At 40.9% G+C, this 12,735-nt stretch overlaps 1 long non-coding RNA gene across 2 annotated transcripts in view; it reads right to left on the bottom strand.

Annotated features, from left to right (window-relative positions):
- LOC112135470 (uncharacterized) overlaps nucleotides 1-12,735 on the bottom strand; it is a 261,078-nt gene that overhangs the window by 15,879 nt on the left and 232,464 nt on the right. For both annotated transcript variants that reach the window (XR_010141753.1, XR_008511465.2), the window contains one exon: nucleotides 8,486-8,554. This is a non-coding gene — a long non-coding RNA (uncharacterized LOC112135470). The remainder of the gene's footprint in view (nucleotides 1-8,485; nucleotides 8,555-12,735) is intronic.

The following is a 12,735-nucleotide window of genomic DNA, read 5'->3' as shown; positions in this document are numbered from 1 at the left end:
TACAGAAGATTGTATTTTCCCAAAATGGCCACAGTGGTATTTCTCATCACATGTGCTCTTCCAGACGCTTGTCAGTCTCCTTCAAGAGGTGGAGCCTATGTCCCCTCTCATTGACCTGGGCAGGCCTTTGTGAATACCTCCGCTAACAGAGTATGACAGAAATGATGCTATATGATTGTCATAAACTGGGATACAGCTTCCACCTGGTTCTCTCTGTCTCAGGATGCTTGCCCTTGTAAGCCATTATGCTGTGAGAAAGACCAGGCCACATAGGGAGACCAACATGAAAAGAAATGGCAGCGCATAGCCACTGGCCCCTGCTAAGCTGCCTGCCAACATGGCGCACTAGCTTACCAGATGTGAGAGTGAGTCATCCTGAAGTGAATCCTCCGGCACTTAGTGGAACTTCTCCACGTGATGCAACATGGAACAGGGATAAGCCTTCCAGATAGAGCCCTGCCCAAATTGCAAATTTGTGAACAAAATAAATGATTGTTGTTTTAAGTGCCTAGGTTTTAGGGTGGTTTTTAATGCAGCAAGAGATAACCAGAGCAAAAAGGCCCAATGGGAGAAGATTCACTGGGTGCTTCAACCAACACACATACAGAAGAATCCTGGCCAAATAGTAACAAAAGTTCATTTTATTTACCTGATTGTGTCTCCATTGCTCTGAGGAGTAAAAATTTTACAGTTGGAAAATATTTGTGCATCTATTTACAACCACATAACAAAGAACTAATCACTGCATTTCTATAGTATCCACTCTAATCGGGGGAGATGGTGATGCAGATGATCCCCCTTAATGACAAATGATCTGATGGAGACCAAACCTGCATTGAAAGTCTACTATATGGCCAGGCATGGTGGCTCGCACCTGTAATCCCAGCACTTTGGGAGGCCGAGGCAGATGGATCACCTGAGGTCAGGAGTTTGAGACCGGCCTGGCCAATATGGTGAAACCCCATCTCTACTAAAAATGCAAAAAATTAGCTGAGCATGGTGGTGTGCGCCTATAATTCCAGCTACTTGGGAGGCTAAGGCAGGAGAATCGCTTTAACCCAGGAGGCGGAGGTTGCAGTGAGCTGAGATTGCACCACTGCACTCCAGCCTGGGCAACAGAGTGAGACTCTGTCTCAAAGAAAAAAAAGAAAAAAGAAAGAAAGTCTACTATGTTTTAGGCATGATGTTAGGACCTTTCACATTCCTTTTCTCATGTAATCTTCATAAAACTCCTGCACAGTCTTGCTTCTATTTTACAGGGTCCAGAAGAAGGTCTAGAAAATTGATAAAAATCTCAAACCAAACCAATGAGTGGTAGGGACAAGATTCATATTCAAGTCTGATTCCAATGCTTAGTCTCTTTCCACTACGTCATTCTCCATATTTGCCAAAAAATGATTTCCTTTGGTTTTGGTGCACGTGTATATTAACATTTTTTTTTTGAGTTGTTTGGAGAGGATTCTTTTTTCCTTCTGCAGCAGCATATTTACCTTTCCTAGCTCCTGTTTTTTAAAAAGAGAGTTTGCATTCCTGAAGCATACACAACCCAGTGGTGTTGAAAGCAGATGGTCCAAAAGTATGCTGTGAGACATGGGGACTGAAAATTAAAAGAAAATTTTTTTGTCACAGTTATAGAGTGCTATGGTGCTGTGTATATAAGTATGTATAATGCAGGATGTGTCATAAATACAAGTGACTTTTTCTTTTTTATTAAGTTGGCCGTCACCCTTAATAAAGATGTTTTTGCAATATAAGCTAAGCTATTTTGCTCCAATGCATGAGTGTCTTATAAATTAAAGTGCAGAACACACAGTTAATTGTGCAAAACATACAGATGTCTGCTCTGATCAGTCTGCTTTAGAATTCTGTCAGGGGTTTGTGATTGTTTGAAAGGGAAGTATTCCCTGAGAAGGAGAAGTCATGTGGAGGGCAAGAGGTGAGAGTCTCTCCCTCTGAGTGTCGGAGGTTTCAGTGATTGGCGGAAGTAAGTGTCCAGCCTCCTCCATTCTGTCCTAGCACTGTTACTGCACACCGTGACCTTGCTCAAGCGTTAACCCCTTGTCTTTTCTTGTTGGTTTCTTGGAGAACAATCACACTGCGCCAGCCTTACTGACTGCAAGTTATTTCTTCAAAAAAGTCATCTGCCTTTGTGCAAATCCAAATGCTTTTTATTATAAACAACCCTCTCTTTTTCCTTTTTTCCCCCTGTCAATAATGCATGTCTTCCTCAGCATGCCATTTTCAAAACCTTTGACATTTCACTGCACCTCATCATTGCCTTCATTGTGGATCGTGCCAATTTGTCAGTTTTAATCTGTCTAAAAACCTGCATCTGCCAGCATAAACCTTTTTATTTCTTATATGTTGATACAAAGATTTCACACATTGATTTTTGTGTAGCTCTGATTTCATGCAAGCTAAGCAAACAGTGACAGGTTGGTACTTGGGGTAATGAATGCTCAATCAGATTAATACAAATCAATGGCATTGGCAAGTTTTGGATGAGGTGCAGGGAGTAGGGTCTGGACAGCATGCGCTGCCAGAACAAAACAGATGGTCAGAAGCTGACACTCTTACCTCTTTATCTTGATGGACTCATTAGCAGATTTCTCTCCTTTGGGTCTCATTTGAGTTTCTTGGCTTTAAATGGCACCCCATAGATTGCCTACCATCCTGGAAAACTACTGACATACCCTTCTTGTGACCTGGCACAGAGAATATTCTAGTGCCCAGGGTCTGTTTAGCAGCCTGAAAGGCCAGGACTTAGGTAAATGGGTGCTGGAGCTACTGTTATCCAATAGGACCACAGGATCCAAAGAGTTAATGTTCCTGTTAAGAACCTACTTTTCTAAAAACTACCCGTTTTTGAGTGCTGAGTCCTGAACCTGGCAAATTATTTTATTTAATCCTCACAAGAAGTCTAAAAGGTAGATTCTATTATTGTTGTTTCTCTTGTTTTTATTATTGTTATTTTAGAGGTGAGAAACTCAGGATTAAGCAATTTGTCCAAGAGGGCACAGCGGGTGAGTGGAAAAGGCACAATTTGGCTCTAGGTCTGTAGGACTCTGAAGCCCTGTGGTTAGCCACTGGTGTAACCCGGCATCGACTTTTCCCCGGGTCTCATATGCAAGGGCAGATGGCTACGCCTTCAGGCAGCTTTTTCAGTCCTGGACTGATTCCTACACATGGTTCCTTCTTTTCTTCCTGCAGGCCTCAGAGGCTGTCAGCTGTCTCTTTCCTCCCTTTTTAAAACATACCTCTATCCAAGGCTGGCAGAGGGCCAGGGCATCGTCTCCTTGGCTCCGCCTCTGCTACTTTTGCTCCAAAGGGAGCACCATCCCAGGAAAAAGACAACGGGAGCCAAGAGGTTTCAGTCTCCCTCAGATTTTTATAGCCAGTGATCTAGCAAATAGAGATCCTGACTTCCTATTTTTAAATTTGTATTGTTTTTAGTGATTTCCTTTCTAGATGGTGTCTTGAGCTCTCTGTTAATTGACTTGGCTGCTTATACTGCATGAGAGCTGAGAGTGATACAGCTTGAAAGAATTGCTAAGATGTGAGATTCTTAGGCCTGGCCTAAACCTCCTTTATAATCTTTGCCCCAAGTACTTCTGCATTTCTTCATTTCTTCATTTCTTTGCATCTGTTCAGCTTCTCCAAGAACACTTCTATTCCAGGCATGGGGCTTCAAACTTCAGCTTTGCAGATGCTTTCCCATACTCAGAGCAATCTCCTCGGCCCAGATGCCAATGTCCTGTATTCTGCTGGTTTGCCAGCAGACGCCAACCCTGCCTCTACCTGCCTTTACTGTCCACGATTATCTAGGAAACATCCTTTTCCACAAACAGCCTCTGAGCTTTGCCACCTTGTTTCACAGTCACCCTTCAAACTTCTTTAAAAAAAATGTTTCTCTATCTAGAATTCTTTGACACTGTTTTCCTGGTTTCCCAAACTCTGTGGTTTCTCCTTTAACTTATTTTCCCACCACTGCTGAAAATGTAAACCCCACTGCTCAGTCCTTTCTTTCTGCTCTTCAGCTTTTACATTAACTGCCCTCAAGAGTTTATCCAGGCTCATGGTTTCAATTACCATTGCAATAATGATTCACACATTTCCAAACCTAGGTACTCTCTGCTCTCTTCTTTATTCCAAATAGCTTCCTATGGGAAATTTCTATGCAAAGATTCTACCATGATCTCAACTTACTATGCCTAAACTTCCCATTTCTCTCTTTCCCATTCTTCCAGGCTCACTGGTTTCAGCTTAAACATGTTCTCTCCCATTAAATTTACTCATTTATCCATTTATTCATCCACCCACTCAGTTATTCATTCACTGATTCAGTAAACATTTATGAAGCTCCTATTCTGTCAGGTTCTGGGCAAAGCACTGAAGATACAAAAGTAAATGGCAGATCTTGAATTTCTAATGTTGAAGATCCTCCATCAATCAACGTCATTCCCTATACAACCTTTCTTCTTATGGTTTCCAACCACACTAAGGGCTTCAGTCAAACTGGTCTCCTATCCTTCACACGAACATGTCCTTTCCTTACCTTTACGCCTTTGTTGTTGTTGTTTTTCCCACCTAGAATAACTTTCTCCAATCTTTTGCCACCTAAAATCAACATCTCATAGGATTTTGTCATTCAATGGTTCCTTTCTTCTATTGTGATCACAGGCAGTAGGAGGGCATGGCAGAGAACGTTTGAGTAACAGAAAAGTCTTAGAATCCTTTACCAAAGTTGTCATAAGCAAGCGTATATTTTCATATATTTTCTCAGAATAATATTGATTCATTCATTTACTCATTCATCTAATCATTCACTTCTGAGCTCTGTGGAAAAAGGCATGGGCTTCCTGAGTACATAAGGCCAGTGCCTGGGTGACTGTCCATGCCACTGCTCACCATGGACCCTGGGTATGACCCAGGGTCTTAAGCCAACCACACACAACTCCCACTTCACAGCCAACTGCAGGGAAGTGGGACAGGCAAAGGATGTGTTACAGACTTTGGCCCAAGCCAAGATGTTTGTAAACTAAGTGCCGGGAAAGAAAGTTGGGAGGCACAAAAGAAATATAGTTATATTCTCCCAGCTTTGAAAAACTCTTACATGGCCTTTGAGAGATTGAATGAGTGCAGAAGCCTCAATCCATTCATTTTTTAAAAATTTGATGCATACTAAGTGCCTACTAAGTGCCATTCACTCTGCTAAGTTCTAGGGATACCATGGTGAGTAATAACTGCAGAAAAGCTACAACACAAGCAGAAGTCAGCTCTTTCCCAAACAGATCCCTCTTCCCAGAGCCTTCTCTCTAGGCCTCTTAACATTCTGATGTAAAGGCAATCCCATTTTACACAGATGGATATGCTGAGGCCTAGTATAACTGACTTTTCAAGTTCACGTTGGGAGTTAAACACTATCAGAATAAGAATCTTGAGCTGTAGGCTTTTTCATGGGTATTGCCTCCCTCCTCCTCATTCTGTCCCATGTCACATCCTCAGGTGAGTGGAGCTGGGTGCTGGGGTATGGTCACAAGGGTCTTTGGTGTTGACCTATGCCCTAGAGCAGGAATGTCCAATCTTTTGTCTTCCCTGGGCCACATTGGAAGAAGAATTGTCTTGGGCCATACATAAAATACACTAACAATAGCTGATGAGAAAAAAAATCAGAAAAGAAACTCATAATGTTTTAAGAAAGTTTATGAATTTGTGTTGAGCTGCATTCAAAGCCATCCTGGGCTGCATGTGGTCCATGGGCTGTGGGTTGGACAAGCTTGTCCTAAAGGATAAAGCCATTAATCTTGCCACTATTGACCTGATAGCCTTGAAATTGGATATCCCCCATTCGTGTAGCAAATGTCCTTGGAATACCATGTAGAACAGACACTTCTGACCATCACACCTTCTTTCAAGCTGTGACTCCATAGCTTTTCCTGTGTTGGATGGATGTGTGAATAGATTATCATTCATCTGCTAGTTCCCTGCAGATTAATGTTTAGGCCACATTCTTTTTAAAATTTTCAAAGAAATGGTTTCTTCATGATGTCATATATGTAGAGATTTGTTATCAGGAGTCACTATTTTCTTAAGTTCACTTCACTTAAATCTAAATCTAAATCATGCTATACATCCACAATGGGCCATAGCAGAGGACATTATCTTTTGCTACCACTTGGTAACACAGGCAGAACTTAAGGACAAGAGCAGAGCTCTGGTTCTGGTTTAATTAGAGCCCTGGCAGTCTCACCTAGAACTCAGGTGGGACCGCCAAAGGGAGGAATAGTAACTATCAAAATGACCTTTTTCTTCCAGACCCAGCCTCAGCTGCATGGGGAAAGCAGTTGCCCTGTCACTTGGACCTGCATAGATGGGACCCAGGTCTCTGTCATTTATAGTAGACTAAGGCATAGGAAGGCTGGTGAAAGGCACGGCACTAGAAGGCTGGAGAATCTAGCTCCAGTTAACATCCTTAGATCTCTTCCACCTACTCTGTGCCTCCCTCCACCCCATCCTCCTCTCTAGGACTGGCCCCAGGAGAGAAAGCCCACACCTGGACTTGGGCTAGGCAGAGAGCTCTCAGATGAGACTAGTAGGCTCCAACCAGTTTTTAACTCCAGCTTCCAAATCTTCCTCCTCTTCCACTCTGATCCATAACCCATGTCTCAGAGAGTGGGAATGATGTTAAGAGTCTTCATTTCACTTCTTTCAATTGGGTAAATAGATTTGTTAACACAGTGAAGAATTACCAGTAAATGAATTAGCTTAATTTGTTTAAGTGCCGATCATAGACGAAACATCATGTACCCATCATTTTAAGGTATTGATATAAACAAGAGATCAAGTCAAACAAAGGCCATGAATTCAGTGCTGCATGAAGGACAAGTTAATTTAAACGCGAAGCAATCAATTCAACATGGTGCTAGCTGCCATGAGGGATAATGAAAGCACAGTTCCCTGTCTTCAAGGAGCTTTGAGTCAAATGCAGGAGTCCAGACATTCATGGCAATTAGGAAAAAAAACAAAGATACTACAGATTCAAAACAAAATATATGGAATAAACCAGCCTTTTCAGGTAGAAAAATTTCTTTTCAAATGATAGATTTTGATTTGGGTATATTAATATGTAAAATCACCAGAGGCATTTATTAAATCAGAAAACTATATACAGCCAACATTTTTAAAAATTTTAATATCTAAATTATAAATCATAAGTTATTCAATATCTCAGAGATTATCTAAATTATAAATCATAAGTTATTCAATATCTCAGAGATAAGGACTGTTACTATTTTGGTATATGTCTATTTAGAATCATTTTTGTTCAAATAATTGTCATTTTAAATAAAACAAGTCCACATCATAATACAGTTTTTAACTTATTTACATTTAACAATATATTATGAACAAAAATCAAAATATGGTTACAAACTGTAGATGATACAAAGCCAGGGAGGATAGCTGGTGGGAAAGAATCACAGTCTAGAAGAATCTAGAAAGATCTTGGCAGCACAGTAGGAGGGCCAAGCTAAAAAGATTAAACAGGGATACTTTTAAAGTCCTGAACTTAAATTGAAGAACTTTAGGTCTTAGTTACCTGTGAATATTTCTTGGCTTTCAGAGTATTATTGGAACCTAGGCTGTCTCAACAAAAGCCTGGTGTCCGTAAGAGGAGGGGAACATCTCTCTTTAGGTTGTGCTGGTCTGACCATATACTGAATTCTACACTCAGTTTTATGACCAGTGTTGGTCAAGAGGACAATAAGTAAGATGAAAACTATGTCAAATGAGTCATAATTGCAACAACTAGAAGTGCTTAGCTGGAAAAGAGGAGACTTTGGGCTGTGTGTGTGTGAATTCTTGTACACACGTGCAAAGAGCTATCCTGTAAAAGAAAGATTTGATGTATTCTACGTAACTTTAGAGGGCAAAAATAGTTGGACGACTCTGAGATAATCCTCACAGCATCTTAGGAGAAATAATTATATAAACATCTGAGCTGTCCAACAATGGACCAGACTGCCTTTGTGGTGAGGAGTTCCCCTTTCTTGAAAATACTTAAGCATAGGTAGAGAGTGTACCAGAGGTTCATGCCACTGGACTTGAAGAATCCTGTGGTCCCTCCCAACTCTAAAGATTGTAAGACAAGATGAAATAATGTCACCAAACCAAATAAATAACTTACACTTGATTTGTGGACTTGTGCATGTGTGTATGTTTGAGTACAGTTGACCCTTGAACAATATGGGAATTAGTGTTGCTCACTAACACTAATGCTCCATCGAAAATCCAACATGTAATTTTGACTCCCTCAAAACTCAACTACTAATAGCCTGCTGCTGAATGGAAGCCTTACTGATCACATAAATAGTCGATTAACACATATTTTGTATGTTACATGTATTATATACTGTATTCTTACAATTAAAGTAAGCTAAGGAAAAATGTTATTAAGAAAGTCATAAGGAAGAAAAAATGTACTTACTATTCATTGATCCAAGTGGAGGTGGGTCATCATAAAGGTTTTTATACTCATAGTTTCATGCTGAGTAGGCTGAGGAGGAAGAGGAAGAGTTGGGGTTGGTCTTGCCGTCTTAAGAATGGCAGAAGCACAGGAGGTGGAGGACGTGGAAGGAAGGGCAGGAGAGGCAAGCACACTCAATATAACTTACAGTGAAAAAAGTCCACATATAACTGAACTTGTGCAGTTCAAAAGTGTGTTGTTAAAATACAAAGTGTATATGGATGTTTAAATTATCTACACTTTCAAATACTTGCATCTAGGGAACTTTCTTTTAAAAATATATCTTGAGCTTAAATCTAAAATCAGTTGCCTGCCTACTTCTCCAAGATGTAGAGGAGAAAAACAGACTGAGCTTGAATTCCAGTTGCCCTTTATCCCAGCAGTACGACCTTGAGAAACAAGGGTAAACTTTGAGTCTTATCACACTTATTTCAAAAATAAGGAAAAAACAGAGAATCAAAGGAGCATTGTGAAGATTAAGTGACTTATGCTATCACACTGCCTGATGCATATCAGGTACTTAATACATAGTAATTATTATTATTATTATCATACTGGCCTTTGTCATCCTCTTTCTTTCTCCCCTTTCTCCCCAGTGTCTCTTCTCACTCTCCAACTTTATCTTTCAAGTCACTGTTGGCTTATGTCTGTGTCAATATTCATCTGTCTCATCTCTCCTATAATTCTGCAAGTGGTATTTAATGAAGATTAGAATGACAAGGGTGTGTGGAGTATAAACTATAAACACAATGGTACAAGAGAAAAAAGTGAAGGAAGAGAGTGCCAGAGAAGCAGAACAGGCCAGCTCTTTCCCCACCTCCAATCCCTGTGTCTTTTCCCCACCTCCCTACCCCCCAAAAAAGAGAAACAGGAAAGAAGGCCAGTGGAGAAAAAGATACTGTCAAAAGAACAGAAGTGGAAACATTGGATCAAGGCAGGATCTCACACTGGAAGGGGCCAGAAGGAAGTGAGAAGCAACAGACAAATCGCCGGGTCCAGAGTGAGTGGAATGAAACAGATAGATGGTCTTAAAAAGAGATAACTAACGAGTCTCCGATAACTTTAATTTTCTGGGCCTTGGTGAGCTCTGCCTAATCTTCAATTAAATGGAAATATAAATAGCTGAGAAAGAAGCCAGTGGATGGGAACTGACATAATGGACTATATTGACTCTCTGAGAGATATAAGGAACCTTCTTAAAAGCATAATGTTTTACACGATCATTTGTCAGGCTTCCTCTGGGTGAATGATCTCCTTTGAGGGAGGTAAGTGGATTGGCTAATCTTAGTGTTTTGTTTAAAGTGAACCCTGCATTGTGCTAGAAATCTGTTCACTTTACTGAGCAGACAGGGAGAGGGAAGGAACACAAACATGCCCACCGCTCTTTCTTTCTCCTGAGGGATCTGATTAGCTGATTGCCCAACTGAAGATCCAGCATCCACTTTTCTCCACCTGCCATGTGGCTCTTTAACTCATCACCTTCTCCATCAGGGCCCTTGTTTGAAGGTAATCATTCTTATCTTCCTGCTCTCACAGGATGGAAATAATCTACAGACCATCTAAGCATGTACCCCATGGATACCACCTCCTCCCTCCACTCCAATTGTCTACCCATAGAAATACCCTTAGCTCCATGACTTGCCTCTTCTATCTCTGTACTTAGTGCTGGGAGAGTCCCTGACTCCCGGCCTACAGTAATCCTCCTCTCTCTCTCATTATTCTCTTCACTAACAGTTCTCCAGCTTGTCAAAAAACCAAAATGCAAAGGTCCAGGCAGAATTTCCAGGAACAGGGCCTGAGGATCTGTAGTTTCACAAGTTCATGGTTGATTTTAATGCACAAAACAGTTTGAGAACCACAGGGTTTTGTGTGATTTGTTTAGGACTTAATCTACATTGCCATGTCTTGTATGTTAATTTTTCACAAGTTGGGTCTAGCCTCCAAAAGTGAACTGTGATTTCCTTCTTGATATTCCCCTTCCCTTGCACATTGAGAGGTGCTCAGAAAATGTCTGCTGGAGATGATGCTAGGATAATTTGGGTTTTGGTGTTAATTTTAATAGCAGCAGGTTGAGGACATGCTGGTTTTGCACAACTCTATCTTACTAACATCACGAAGCCTACCGATCCCTAAGCACTCAGCCCTTGAAGATTTGTCCTTGGGATTGGAATTTTTAGAAACTTCCCATCCAGCATTCCCTCCCAGCTTGTCCATCCTCCCCACATCTAATACAATAATGCTAATGCGCTCTCACTACCAACAGCAACTTACTCCCTGAGGAGGAAAAAAAATCACCAGGTGACCATTGAACAGACCCTAGAGATAAAAACTCGTTATCTGAGGAATTTAGAAGGAAGCAAAGACCACCTGGTGACTCTCAAAACAGGCCATCGGAGGAGGTGGAGGCAAAACTCCTTATCTGGGGAAAATGAGAAGTAATTAGACTTCCGTATTATCCAAAGCAAGCATCTCACTCCAGATTTCTTCCCATCCCCTTCGCCAAAAAAATTTATAAGTAACTAAAATTTCTATATGTCTCTGGAATGCCATGCAGAAACTCATTTTACAACCCTAAGTTCCCACTTTAAGGTCCATAAATACCCCTAAGGAAAACTGCAGGTCAACGCTCGGTCCTCTGGCTGAGGCACCCCGCTGCACTCTTCTGCAGCATTCTTTCTTTCTAATAAACTTTCCTTTTTCAAACCTATACTGTTGTCAGTAGATTCTTTTAACCAACCTGTGAGTCAACCACTTTCCAATGCCAGGGCTCTGACACCTCGCCTGGCACTCCCAGTGCTTCTGATACTACCGCAGTGAAATGATTTTTGGGGGTCACAATTATCATATGACAAAAGTTTTCATCTAAGTTCTTCATTCTCTCCTATCACTTCATCTCCCAAGAGAAGAGAAATCTAGAGACAGAGGAGAGAGACAAAGGTTCTGAAGCAGATAAAAAGCTGTCTTTGGTTAGAAACTGTGACGATCCATTTTATCTCAACTTGACTGATCTAAGAGGTGCCCAGGCAGTGGGTAAAACATTATTTCTAGGTGTGTCTGTGAGGCTGTTTCCAGACAATATTAGCATTTGAATCAGTGGACCAAGTGAGGAAGATCTGCCCTTACCAATGTGGGTGGGCATCCTCCAATCCATCGGAGGCCTGAACGGAACAAAAAGATGGAGGAGTGGATTTTCTCTCACACTTCTTAAGCTGAGCCATTCATCTTCTCCTCCCCTCAGATAGCAGAGATCCTGTTTCTCAGGCCTTTGGACTCCAAAGCTTATGCCGTCGGCTCTTATGGTTCTCAAGCTTGTAGACAGCATATTGTGGGACTTCTCACCCATCATAATGGTGTGAGCCAATTCCTGTAATAAATCTCCTCTTTATCTATCAATCAATCAATCTATCTTTCTATCTAATTTATCATCTTCTATCTATCTAATCTATTTTCTATCTCATTTATCGATCTTCTATCTTTCTATTTGTCTATCTGTCTATTGATATCTATCTATCTATATCTATCTACCTATCTCCCATTGGTTATTTCTCTGGAGGACTCTGACTAATACAAAAACATACCAGATATCTCCAGTAAAGTGACCAAAATGGTGGATCATGTAAACCCATGAAGAAAGGGGACACATTGTGTTGGAAAATAATTAATTCTTAGGTCATATTCATATACATTTTCATTTTATGAATGGGGGTAAATAATTTCAAGGTAATTCGAGATGTATAAAAGCAGTCTCAAAGTCTGAACTGACAATATTAAACGTGTTTCAGTGAGAACATAAGATGTTTACTTGTGTACAAAGTGTTTTCTGTCTGACTCACACTTTCACTCAGACTGTGGCTCCACCGTAAATAAGAACACTTCCCTACAAGTCCTTCTGGACCCAAGTGACAGCAAAGTTACAAAATGCAAGAGTCGATTTTCTCTTTCACTTTCTTGTCACTTAATTCCTATTTTCAGTAGACCGAAAGGCTGGTGGCTACTTACAATTAATGTAGTTTCAGTATAAAAATTCTTACCAGTTGACCCAAGGGTTTACTTCTAGGATCCGGGTGAACCACCATCTACGAAAGTTTACCAGCTCTAAATCCTACCCATGCTGAATTGAGTCCAGTGCCAATCTTAACAAATACGAGTGCACACTCCCTGTTCATTCTTTGCTTCTAAACCCTCAGATAAAGGCATGCCAATTTCTTCTC

The sequence above is a fragment of the Pongo abelii genome, chromosome 9, assembly GCF_028885655.2.
Source record: "Pongo abelii isolate AG06213 chromosome 9, NHGRI_mPonAbe1-v2.0_pri, whole genome shotgun sequence".
Taxonomy (NCBI): Eukaryota; Metazoa; Chordata; class Mammalia; order Primates; family Hominidae; genus Pongo; species Pongo abelii.
This window is presented reverse-complemented; position numbering and strand designations above follow the sequence as displayed.